Source organism: Macrobrachium nipponense, chromosome 14, assembly GCF_015104395.2.
Source record: "Macrobrachium nipponense isolate FS-2020 chromosome 14, ASM1510439v2, whole genome shotgun sequence".
Classification (NCBI taxonomy): domain Eukaryota; kingdom Metazoa; phylum Arthropoda; class Malacostraca; order Decapoda; family Palaemonidae; genus Macrobrachium; species Macrobrachium nipponense.
Window position 1 is genome coordinate 54,800,021 of NC_087207.1, and position 12,679 is coordinate 54,812,699.

The following is a 12,679-nucleotide window of genomic DNA, read 5'->3' on the forward strand; positions in this document are numbered from 1 at the left end:
GAGTAGAAATATGAGGCCGTTTACATATTATGATCTTTGTATCATATGACCGGGTCACATAAGAGTCTACAAGACTGAATTAGCCAGTGATACATATACTACATTTTGGGCAAAATAAAATGTACATATGCAAACAAGTTTGGCTGATATCAGATTTATGACATGAATACGTTCTTCTGAAGTGCGTTTTTCAAATGTTTTTCTTATACTGCATAAAACACACTTGGCTGCTACCCTGCTACGTACTCATAAGTTTATAAATTCATTCATTTTCAAGTGCTTTGCTTGATGTGGAGTTTGTTCGTGTAACATCACAAATAACACAAGAATTAACATAAGCAGACGGGAAATGTTTACACTCTCGGTAATTTGCAGGCCTATATGAATATTTGTGTCTGGGCACTTATTTGAAACATGACAAATCCTTTCTCTTTTAGAAATATATTAGTAAAGTTGCTTTGTTGCCAAATAGCTCAACAATTGGAAATCCTTATCCACATATACTTAATGTGAGCTTAGTACTTATAGATTAAATCAAGCTGTCTTGTAAGTAATTCAAGTTTTGAAGCCTTTGCGTAATTAGAAATAGCTATCACTTAACAAGACGCCATATTTTACGTCAATTTTCTCATAACGGCCTCTACCTCTGTTACGGCGTCTTCCAGGCTGAATTTCTTACTAGCCTGTAGACCCTAACCAAATCCACCCTGGCTAAGGCATTGTGCATTTAGCATCTCGAACCCCGAAGTATTATTCAAAGGCACCGAATATTCAAATGGGAACAATTCTCCAGGGCAAGCTTGCTTATATATCACCCGCTGCCTGATTGGGATTCCACAATATACAATATGTCAGTTGGTTCAGAGTAAGTAAGCTTTGTCCCAGCAAGTTCTTTTAGACCATGAGTTAAAGGGCTTGTACTTTCCTGCAAATGCTCTACACTTTTCCTCAGTGTATCTGCCAAAGGGTTCAAACCTAGGGTCAGGAATATAAATAACACTAAGGTCAGATGAAAATGTTGCTATATAAAGCCTTCCTTCAACATGAGATACTTTTTTAAGTGTTAAAATACAGTTGTTACATATAGCATATGTATATCTACTGGAACCATATGTTCAGAATCACACAAATTCCTTAGGCTATATAGTATTTGCATATAGTTTTCCAAGCTGTAAAACACAAGTGTCTCAGCCATATTTATGGGTCTGTGTTGTTCATTGCAATCTTAAATTGTATTAGTTTATTTCTGTGACTGGTAGAATCGTGTACCAAATTTTATGGAATTTTTTCAGAATTGCCCATTGGGTACCAGATGAGAGTGATAATAGACTAGTAATGATGCCATTCGTAAAACATTTCATCTGTTAGGGACCTAGACAGGACTAATGTTTACAAATATCAAAAATAACTTCAGAGAAATATTACAATTTACAAGAAGTTCACAGTACAATTTTACAAGTTTTCAAGAACTTTTGGAAAAGAGTAAAGTTTAATTTAATCCGAGGTTTATAATGGTTGCCTCAGGGTTGGTGAAAAATGACACCTAAGAGGCACAGAAATTAGGCTGTATTAAAATCATGCAGCTGTGTAGTACTAGATGAGGTTACGCTAGGTTAGGACGGGTTAGTTATGTTGTTGGTTATATTGTGAATAATTTAACACTTTGAAACGCTCATGGTGTGATTATTACACTCGGACGTCAAAGAAATTCCTTCCAAAAATCTAACTGTATTCTGTGGGAAGGATTCAAAACTGATATGAACTCGAGAACATAGAAGACGGAGAGAGAGAGAGAGAGAGAGAGAGAGAGAGAGAGAGAGAGAGACGAGTAGAGTGCCGAGAGAGATGAGGAGAGAGATTGATGAGAGAAAGATTAATAAAATCAACAAACATACATAAGTATATGCAATCAGGAAACAACGATTGAAATCTGTTAAACTAAGGTGTTGGGCTATCATGACGCTTCCAAGCAGCAGTATAGGCCTATAACTGGTGTGAATTCAGCTGCATTGTCAACAAAACCCCTACAATGAAAGCAACAGGGATAATCGAGTAAAATATAATAACATAAAATCTATATGAATGTCATTTTCTCATGTATTAAACGGGTATGAGTGTGTTATTTATGTATAATAAATGATAATATGACTTAACAGACACAGAGAAAGATACAGATACTCTGTATATGTTGTTTCAGTCTTAAAGTGGCTTAGTACATAGTTTTCCTTTTGACTTTCGCATTCCTATACTTTCTTTTTTCATATTACTTTCATATTATAATGTCTAGATGACCTTGTTATTAAATTTGTAAATTTTACTTATATACAACTGAAAATTAAATGCAGAAAACGAATAATTAAAAGGTTAATGTAAGTCTTTGGCTTGGGAAGAAATGTAACGCATTCTTTCTATAGTTAGCCAAAAAAACAGTTTTCTTTGGTCTGATAGGTACGTTTTCTTTTAATTTTCGTGCGACCTCATACTTCAAATTACGTAGTGAATGGTTTTCGTTAGTGTCCAGTGATTCCAGTCCACTAGGTTACACCTGAAGGCTCACAAGACTAACTAGAATATATTATTTTTTATTATAATTAAGGAAAGAGTCACGGAAACTGAATATTGGACGACTTTATAATATATACGTTATATATATATATATATATATATATATATAATATATATATATATATATATATATATATATATATATATATATATATATATATATATGGGTGTGTGTGTGTGTGTGTGTGTGTGTGTGTGTGTATGTGTATACATACATATATATATATATCTCTATATATATATATATATATATATATATATATATATATATATATATATATATATATATTACTAATGAGAGTAAATATCGAGTGAGAGTGATACATACAGACCAGTGGCGGGACTTAAGGGGTGGGGTGGGGCGGGGAGACCTTGTCACGTGCTCGTCCCCCATGGATATGAATAACAGAACATTATTTTCTTTCAATAAATTATCTAGATGATAATTATAAGTGTCCCACCCCATGAAAGAGTTCTAGATCAGCCACTGATATGGATGGTAGTTTTACTGGCTAAAGTGGTACATGTATGATTATGAGAGATTATTTAGCTTGAGAGAGAGAGAGGAGAAGAGAGAGAGAGAGAGAGAGAGAGAGAGAGAGAGAGAGAGAGAGAGAGGTGGCCATGGGGAGGGCGGGGTTTATCAGTAAGTTTAAATGAACTTTTGCATAGTGGGTAAAATTTTGTATTTATGTTGAAAACTGACTTAGTGATCAGGGAAGGTACTTGACAGTAATGTAAATCCCAAACTGCCGACATTGACCTTAATTCACTAAGGAAACTTTCCACAAGATAATCATATCCGGTATTCAAAGATAGTATATCACTATATACGTATTTATCAATAAGTCGAAGCTTTTTGTTGGAATTCTTGTCACGAATGATAAAAAGTTGTTTTAACGTAGACCCTCATTAAAACCGTTTTCTTTTCTTACGTTATGTTCTCCAAATATGGAAGGAAAATAAAATCATAAAAGAATGTTACACTTGATAGCTATTCCGTATTTCACCAAAAATGGCTTTCGATGCGGAGTATCGTAACTGACAGTAATTAAAAACCAAGGATTTGTCTGTTTCTTTATTTTTGAAGTGCATTTTTTAATAAAATAAACAATGGAACCTTTCAGTAACTTTATTTAGAAATGTCAGTTTTAGAAATAAGTCAAGGGAACAATTGCAGACTAAAAAAAAAAAAATCTTTTACACACCTATTACAAAAAAATCTTTTACACACCTATGGCATGAAAGAAAATGAAAAAAAAAATGCCCTACTACAACTGACAAATTAATGAAGCCCGCCTTATTGACCAAATGAAGGAAATGTGTTTTATTGATTTAAATGTAGATGGCGCTACTTTTCTTCCAAGGAAACTGTACAACTGGCTGGTGATGTAATTGTAGATGGCGCCACGTGTCTTGCTAGGAAACAGGAGTCCACTGTTCTTGTTTTATCTTCCTTGTCCTAGTCTAGAAGAAAAAAAACCCTACTCAGAAGTCAGAAGTCAGAACTAGGAATCATGTTCATTGTCAGGTGTGTTTTGTGTATCTATTGTTGCGTTTTGCTTTTCTGTAAGCATTTCTCCAGCTTTTAATGGTTTGTTTTTAGGCTTAGGGTTTTTGAGGCTTTGCTAATAAAAATGGCCGAACTTTGTTAGCTTTTTGCTTGTACGTGATATGCTTTGGGACTTTGAACTGGGGAAGTTTTTCATTTATATCCTGTGAACTGTTTCATGAGCAGAATGGTACGGTTTCACACCTACAGTGAAATATTGATTTTTGTCGGTGTTTGCATTTACATAGTTACTCGATAATATGCGTAAATATGCGTAAAATTATCAAATATATTTAGTCCAGTCTTTCAAATAATTTTGATCTTTATGCTCTAGGGGGCCATTTTATGTATTTAAGGTCTTCACGAATTAATCTTATTTATAGTAGGCCAGTTAAATTCCACTGGCCATTAGCCATAAAGCTGTAGGCTTTAGTATAAATTAAGCCTTTATCTGGGGTTGTCCAGCTAAAGATAGGCCTGCTGAAGCAGTATGTTATATTTGGTTCTCGATTAAATTCTCGCCAGTTTCTAGGGAGACTTGTGGCTGCGAAGTAGCCTATATGTAAAGTTTGAAGATTAATTTGATATTTTGAGAACCTTTCTGTTTAGTGTTAATTAAATGTCGGTAAGCTTGCAAACCCAGTTACTAAAGCAAAATAGATGAATGGAATAACAGGTTAGGCATAATGCATGTAAAAGTAAATTGACTTTTCAATTTTTTTTTTTTACCCAACTATTCATTTAGGATTGTGCAACAATCCGAAATTGTTGAACAGTTTTTGTTAGAAAGCCTTAAGTTCTGAAGGTGGCGAAAACAATAATCCTTTTTATTTCTATTTTATTTATGGATTTTTATAGATTATGTATGCTATATCCAGAGTAAATATGAACAATGTTCTATGAAACTGTATACAGATGAGATCATTGTCAGGGAATTTTCAGTGTTATTTGTGAGGGCGAGGGTACTTGGCGAGGTAGTTGTGAGGGCGAGGGTACTTGGCGAGGTAGTTGAGGGCGAGGGTATTTGTCATATTTCTACGGTCATCCCCGTGGAGTTTTATCTATATAATTTCCGTTTTAATATATGCTTAGTCTTAATGTTTTACATATAACCAGGGATTAAATTTGGTCAATGGTAAATCAGGGTTGTGTGTACACTGTCCTTGACTAAACCCTAGATCACTTTCATTGAATTTCTTTAATGCTCATGGTTGAAAAATCGTGTACCGGTGGACTTTTATTTCAAATTAAAATAGCATTTTAATTTAAACAGTGCAGTTTACGGCTAAAGTTGTAGATGCTAATCCCGTATTTTGAAAAGTCTTTTTCTAGTTTCATCACTTATGGCTAGGACAGGATTTTCTGTAAATAAAGAATGCTTTTAAAATAAACAGATTATGAATAGTTATGTGCTGCACCTTAAAACTTTAATATTATCTAACTTCAATGAACTGCAATTGCAAAATACGGTAATTCTTCAGAAGCAATCCGCACTGGATATTAAAATAATCACCTACATGGAAAGAGCATGTGAAAAGCAATGTAAAAAGTAGTCATTATATGAGATTGAACGGGATGGAATTAAATGAGCTTGATAAGTTTTTACCTCGAATTTTTCCAAAGTCGGGAGAGGTGTTTCCTCTACGGTAATGTTTCCTTTTATGAGCCCTCTAACTTTCTTACGCAAACAAAAGCAGTTCCAGTTACTCATTATTGGCTGAGAGGTGTGACATCGTTATGATGTAATGGGTTTCATAACCAATTAGAACGACTTTAGTTGAAAATTAAGTTAAACTATTATTTTAGCGGAGTAATAGTTACCTGTCAAGTGTCCACAGGTATCCTTGTATGACTGAATACTCAAATAATGAAGCAAAAACCGGCATTTTGTCTTAATGTAGCTATGGTAGAGGCAGTGGCTGGCCCTTCTGGCATTAATTTTGACACCTTAGATTTCCTACCGATTGTTTGCAGTGCAATGTGGGTTACGGTGAATTTTATTATTTGTCTAGTGGTAGTAAAGAAGTTGTGATTGAATATGCTCAAAGACATAATTTAATTCTAAAGCAAAAAAACTGCGAGTGTTGTGGAGCTATTTGTTGGATAGACTACAACAGGAATGCCTTTAAGTGTGATCGCTCTGTAGTGACGAAAGTGATGCGACGCCCAAATCCATCCGCCGCGGTAAGTAGTCTTACTGTAACCCCTGTGGCTAGCGCGCGCAGCGCAACATTACGTCTTGCCAGTAAATGCCGTGCTTGCTAAGAATCTTTAAATATGCGGATAAGGCGCGAAGCGCAGTTCCGCTACGGCCTTACTGACGGCGCACACAAATCGATCGTCGCGGATATGTAGTCGCAACCTACTTTGTTTGTTGTTGTTTTGGTATCGCCGCCATATTGGTTTTGGCGTTCTTCCGCCGATTTCGGTCGGCGGTCGAGTGGGCCCGCGAATCTGTAGGTGCTCCCAATTATTATTATTGCTGCAAAGCACTCCTTTCTGGTATTTCCCCACCCAAAACCCCCGATTCCCAACTGGGGGCCCCCAAGCTTGTTGGGTGGAAAAGGGGGTTAAAATAACATTTCCTCAAGAAAACAAGAGGAGATTCACTGAAAAAACACCATTAAATGAAGGATTGTTAATTTTCTTTTAGAAACTGGTGATGCGGCTTGCTTCTGAAGAATTACCCAAAATACATATGTAGTGTTTTGATAATCTAAAGAATAATTATTTTACTATTTAAAATTTTATTAAATGAAATGTCTAGTTTTAGCCATACTTGCAGGATTGATTGTGAGTGAGCTTGAAACTTTAATCGTAATTTGGCGCAATGTCTTGCAATTGTTGCAGTATTTATCTCCATTTCTGGTTATATGGCCTGGTTTGGTGAAGATTTGATTAGTGGGTACCTCCTGGTAATTATTGTATGAGTTCTGAATAATTTTTTTTGTGTATCACTTGTGGTCAAGACGTGGAAATAAATCGGTTTAAGCCTTTGAAGACTTGTACTTGAAGGCTTTCAACTTAATTGTGACTATTGTAGGCCATTTCAGCTGCTGGAGATTTAGGTGTAATTAGCGAATTGCAGAAATTTTTTTTTCAAAATTAAAAGGCTGAACTTATTCGGTTACTGGTCCCGGAACCGGTATAATACCCCAATGAAAGTGATGGTGTTATGGCTTATCGAAAAATAGTAGAGAAATATGCCATAGCTTAGAGAAGAGATCTGTACCCAATCCATAGTTCTCTTCACCTGATCCAGGTATTTACTATCGCTCTTAAACGAATTGTGAAATTTATTCAAAGACCAGTGTAAATTAACTTGAAAGTATACGGTCTCCAATAACTTCTTATCATACTATAATGGGGGTAATGTCTGTCTCTCATTCAATCACGGCCAAACGGCTGGTCAGATGGGCATGAAACTTGGCAGGGTTATGGTGGGGACCCCTAAGATGGTTTGTAATGGGGTTTCATCCAACCTACCCCCCTACCTAACCCCCTCCTTTGTAGGTTGTGGGGGTGAGAAGGGGTTTCCCTGAAACGGACCATTTTCTGGCAGTGAAACGAGGCTGGTTATTCCCGTAGACTTGGTTACTTTACGAATTTTCATACATAATTTCTGTACAACTTCCCTGGAGAAAGTCTCTAATATTTCAGCTCGGACACAATAGAAGATGAAAATTTTCTTTAATATCCTCAAGATTTTTTGAATAACTTAAATGTATCGGGACTGCCAGTGCACAAAATAACGAAGAAGTACTGCCCGGTAATGTTGCTTCGGAATTTCGATCCTGCCAATGGACATTGCAACGGAACGAGGTACACAGTTATGGAGCTAAACTCCCACATCATCGAAGCAGTGATAGGAACGGGCCCTCACACCGGCAAACATCTGTTCATCCCCCGGATTCCTCTGATGCCTTCAGACAACCAGTTTCCGTTCCAGTTACGGCGCAGGCAGTTTTCCATCAACCTGGCCTTCTCATTCACTGCAAACAAGTCACAGGGCCAGTGTGATGGTAATTGCTTCATAGCAAAGAAAGATAAAGGAAAGGAGAACGCATTTTCGAGAAGTTCGGCAGCAAGGAGGTTTTCGCGCCACTGTTGGAGGCGCCTATGTTCGTGGTTGTTCCAGAATCAGCAGGAGTGTTGTGGATCTCGTCGTTACGTGAGAAACGCCGCGATTTCTGATGCAATACCTCGTCTAGATTCATCTAAGAAGTTCTAGAAATCCCTGGAGTCGGTGACGTTCGCCGTAGGCTCCGCCCCCAGAGTGCCGTATAAATACGACGAACGAACTTTGGAGAGGAGTGATCGTAGAAGAGAGAGAGATCGTAAAAGAGAGAGATCACCAGTTAGTAAGAGCCACAGATCAGATTATCAGTGAGAGATCAGCAGCAGCAGAGATCTTCCGTGAGATACGAGAAAAAGGAACCGACGAAGTATCAATCAAAAGAGTTGGTTGGATATTGGTCTAGTCGTCTTCAGGTGTGGTCTACCGTGTTATCTCGACGTCGAGCAGACTTCAGAGAAGAAAAGGTCCTGTTACAGGTGTTGGGGAAATCCTGCCTTACAAGAAGATTAGTTTCTGCAATACGGAGTCAAGAGGACGTCCGCAATCGCCGATCTACTTGTATAAAGCCACCTCTTCGAAGTGCCAAACTGTTTAGCAAGTATTCTTATTACCTCACTGTTTCCCCCAGTTCATGCAGCATAAGATTCTGTCTTTTTATGTAAATAGGAGATACCATTCTGCATTTACCTTTGTTAGTAAGCTTGTAAATAAACCTTTGTTGTGTTAGTGTTTCTTTCTATATTCATATCCCCAGTTTCAACTGTTTTGTGTTAAGTTTTTTTTTTTTTTTTTTTTTTTTTTATTTCTATCGAACTTGAAGCGGACCTCCCTCAGAGGCCGTAACATGTCTCTGAGATCTCAGGGTCCGTAACAGCCAGACTTTGGATCGTGTTGGTGTGTTTCTGCCGTCACCCATGTTCACGCATGGCCAACTGTATGTGGCGATGAGCAGAGCAACTGACTCTGCCAAATTGAAATTAAGTTGTGGACAAACTGATAATATTGTGTACAAAGAGGTTCTGTAGTAGGTATGTATAAAAATCGCTCTTTTAATATTGCTGAACAAATAGTGCATATAAATTTTTCACTTTTGCACCCGTATTTTATCACGATGGTTAAGTTTGCTAGTATTATTGAAATAATCCAATCTTATTTTCCATACTGGAAATGCCTCGCGAAGCTCAGCGTGGTAAGGGTGTGTATTTTTTTTAAATAAATTTCTAAAATAGTCTTTCATATTGCAAGCAAAGTTTTAAAGAATTTTGTTTATTGCAAGATTATAGATAATGAATTTTACAGCTAGCAATTTTCAGTATGGTTCTGTTTTAAACGTGGAGAATGTTAATCTTAATCTACAATAAGTTCGCACAAGATTTAGTTAGGTTCAAGTGGAATTGCCACTTGAGTTGACCCTACTGGTTTAGATACCACGAATATATGCCCTTGTACCATATACAGTGGCCAAAATCTTTCCCCCCTCTGAAAGATTCAGAAAGACCTTTCCCAAGCGTTATGGTATTCTTCAGATATATTGATTTGAAAGAAGTCTTATCTGGTCTTAAGATCTCTCAGCCAATTTTAAAGCTGTAAGACTCGTCAATCCCATCCGGGCGAATTTTATCTTGACAAATTTCATTCGTTCGTGGTAAATCGAAGTAAATGGTTAGGAGTCCTAGTTTTTAGCTGTGTAGGTGTATCAGTTAACTGGTATATTTGTAAACCAATACACCTTGTTTTCAAAGCATATTTTCACCCCTGGCAGGTTCATTCTATTTCAAACTACAAGCAGTGACGGAAAGAAAGTCCATGCTATGGAATTCATAGCTAATTGATAAGTATAGACTGCCATGGGATTCTGACAAATGAGGTGAAGGTAAGGTCATGGAATCCTCTGCCAATTGAAAGGTGAAGATCATCAACTGCGTAGGGAAGTGAAGGTCAACATCATGGAATACTCTACGAAATGAGAAAAGCAGGTCAACATTGTGGGATTCCCTGCCCAATTAAAATGTGAAGGTCAACGCAATGGAATACTCTGCCAAATTAGTGGTCAATGCCATGAGATGCCCAGCCTATTTAACATTGAAGGTTAGAGCCATGGGATCCTTTGCCAAAAGAGAAGTGAAAATAAACATGAAGTGATGCAGAAATCCGTGGAATCCTCTGCCGAATGAGAGGTCAAGGTCAACGTCATGGAGACCTTTTCGACATAAGAAGTAAGGTCGTCACTGAATCCTCTGCCAATTGTGGGTAAAATGTCAAGTCCTGGAAACCTTTACCACATGAAAGCGAAGGTCAAAGTAGTGAATTTCTCGTCATAGGATGGTGAGGGTCAGCGTTGTGGAATCCTCTGACAAATTACTTAAGGTCAATTCTATGGCATCCTATATCAAGAAGTGAAGGTCAGCTTAATGGATCCTCTGTCAATTTAATATGAAGATCAACGTCATGGAATCCTATTCCAGGTGCCAGGGGATGATGAACAGCATATATTTCATAGCCAAATGAAGGTTGAGATTTCCTGCTAGACGATAGGTGACATCATGGAATTCTCACGAGTAATAAAACTTCGTAGAATTATCTGCTGCACGGCACGGAAATCTCAAAGGTGAGCTATTAGTAACGTATTAGATACCATAGCTAGTTTTTTTTTTTCAATTGAAAATTTCTCTCATAAGTTTGCAGGCTAAGAACTTTATTTTAGTATTGCAGTAGTGTTAGAGTATGCAGTAGTGTTAGAGTATGCAGTGTCATTGTTTGCAAGGTTATTGAAAGTGCTTGATGGGTCTCCCCATAATTTTAACACAAGTGCTGTAGGTATCTTTAAACAGTTTCTTCATCGCCAGATACATTAAACTGGAAAAATCTGGTGTATAATACTTGAATTTCAAGTATTCTGCATGCATAGAATAAACGCATTCGAGTTGGAGATATGTCTAATCTGTTTTGATGCCTACAAAAAGTGAAAATATTTTCTTGTCATTGCTTACAAGTTTACGTTTTGATTTCAATGTGGAGATAGTATTAATGAAGCGAGTACTGTTTTTTTTCTTTTAACTTACAAATCAACTGGGCATTTTATAATAATTTAAGGTTAAGTTTTAGTGAAGTAGTTTAAATTAACGTTAAAATCATGGCGCCATTTTTATTGTCTATATAGGATTGTCTGGATTAAATGCTGGTAAATGCACATTGCACTCATCACTTTGACACAACAGCAGTATACTGTCTTCGGTAATGCTAGAATGATCTATAAGGGACAGACCCATCTTGAATCATTTTTAAAAGCACTATGTAAAAACTAGTAGTTGTAACAACTTATTGTTAATACAGAAGTTTTTTTTCCAGTTCTAATTTTTTTCTTGAATTTCAGAATCTTGAGATAACCGGATTAGAGGCAAGGTATAGTATCTTGCCTGAAAAGAACTTTACATATTCAAGGGGAAACTCTAACGTCTCGGCAACACAAGTCATTATCAAGATGATCCCATCAATCAAGCCATCTTGAAGCAAACAGTCATCGTCGATAAATGTACAAAATTTTTATTTCTCTATACTAGAACCCCAAAGTCTTAATCTATACAGATCGGATATATGCGCACTTAAATTTAGATTTGTTCACGAACAATTAGCACTTCAGAACCTTTAGATTCCAAGTAATGCTGTCCTTCAGTAAGATCAGTATTAACTTTGTCAAGCTTCATAAAATATAAAGCATAATTTACTTGCAGGAATGTTGAAAGCACCTTCTAATATTAAAAATTAAAATTTGTTGATAATCACTAACTTGTAACTTTAAAATTGCATAGTTCCTGACTTGAATTTGTTCTTAATTGGTTAAATGAAATAATTTGTGCTATATTAAAAGATCTTTACTTACAATACAGCTTTTTTAAAAAAAAAAAATCACTGAACAGTGAACTCCAACCGAATTAGGGTTTTGTACATGCAACTTCCCCGGCAGATATATACTTAGCTATAGTCTCCGACGTCCCGACAGAATTCAAAACTCGCGGCACACGCGACAGGTAGGTCAGGTGACCAGCCCACTCCTGCCGCTGGGTGGCGGGAATAGGAACCATTCCCGTTTTCTAACCAGAATTTTTCTGTCGCCGGTAACAACAACACCGTTGTTGGTACCTCCTGCTTTGGAATTCTTTTCTCGTTGGCCGAGGATTATCTGTTTGATCTTTGGTGTTGTATATTGATCTTTGGCTTTGGCATACGCTTATCGTGGACCGTTTTTTGGATTTTGGTTTGGATTCTCTTTAAAATGTCTGACGTGGTACCTGTATTTAGTGTGTGTACGAAAGAGGAATGTAAGGTGAGGCTACCGAAAGCTGCGGTGGATCCTCACACGGTCTGTAAAAAATGTAGGGGGAATGATTGTTCTGCAACTAATACCTGTCTGGAATGTGAGAGTTTAACGGAAGTGGAATGGAAGACCTTGGCTTCTTATGTAAGGAAACTTGAGAAAGATAGAG

At 36.9% G+C, this 12,679-nt stretch overlaps 1 long non-coding RNA gene across 1 annotated transcript; it reads left to right on the plus strand.

Moving 5' to 3' along the window:
• The first annotated feature begins 4,032 nt into the window (after positions 1 to 4,032).
• On the plus strand, positions 4,033 to 12,148 carry LOC135226115 (uncharacterized). The gene is made up of 3 exons (XR_010317170.1): positions 4,033 to 4,096; positions 9,958 to 10,803; positions 11,569 to 12,148. It is a non-coding gene; the product is annotated as an uncharacterized LOC135226115 (long non-coding RNA).
• The last annotated feature ends 531 nt before the right edge of the window (positions 12,149 to 12,679 follow it).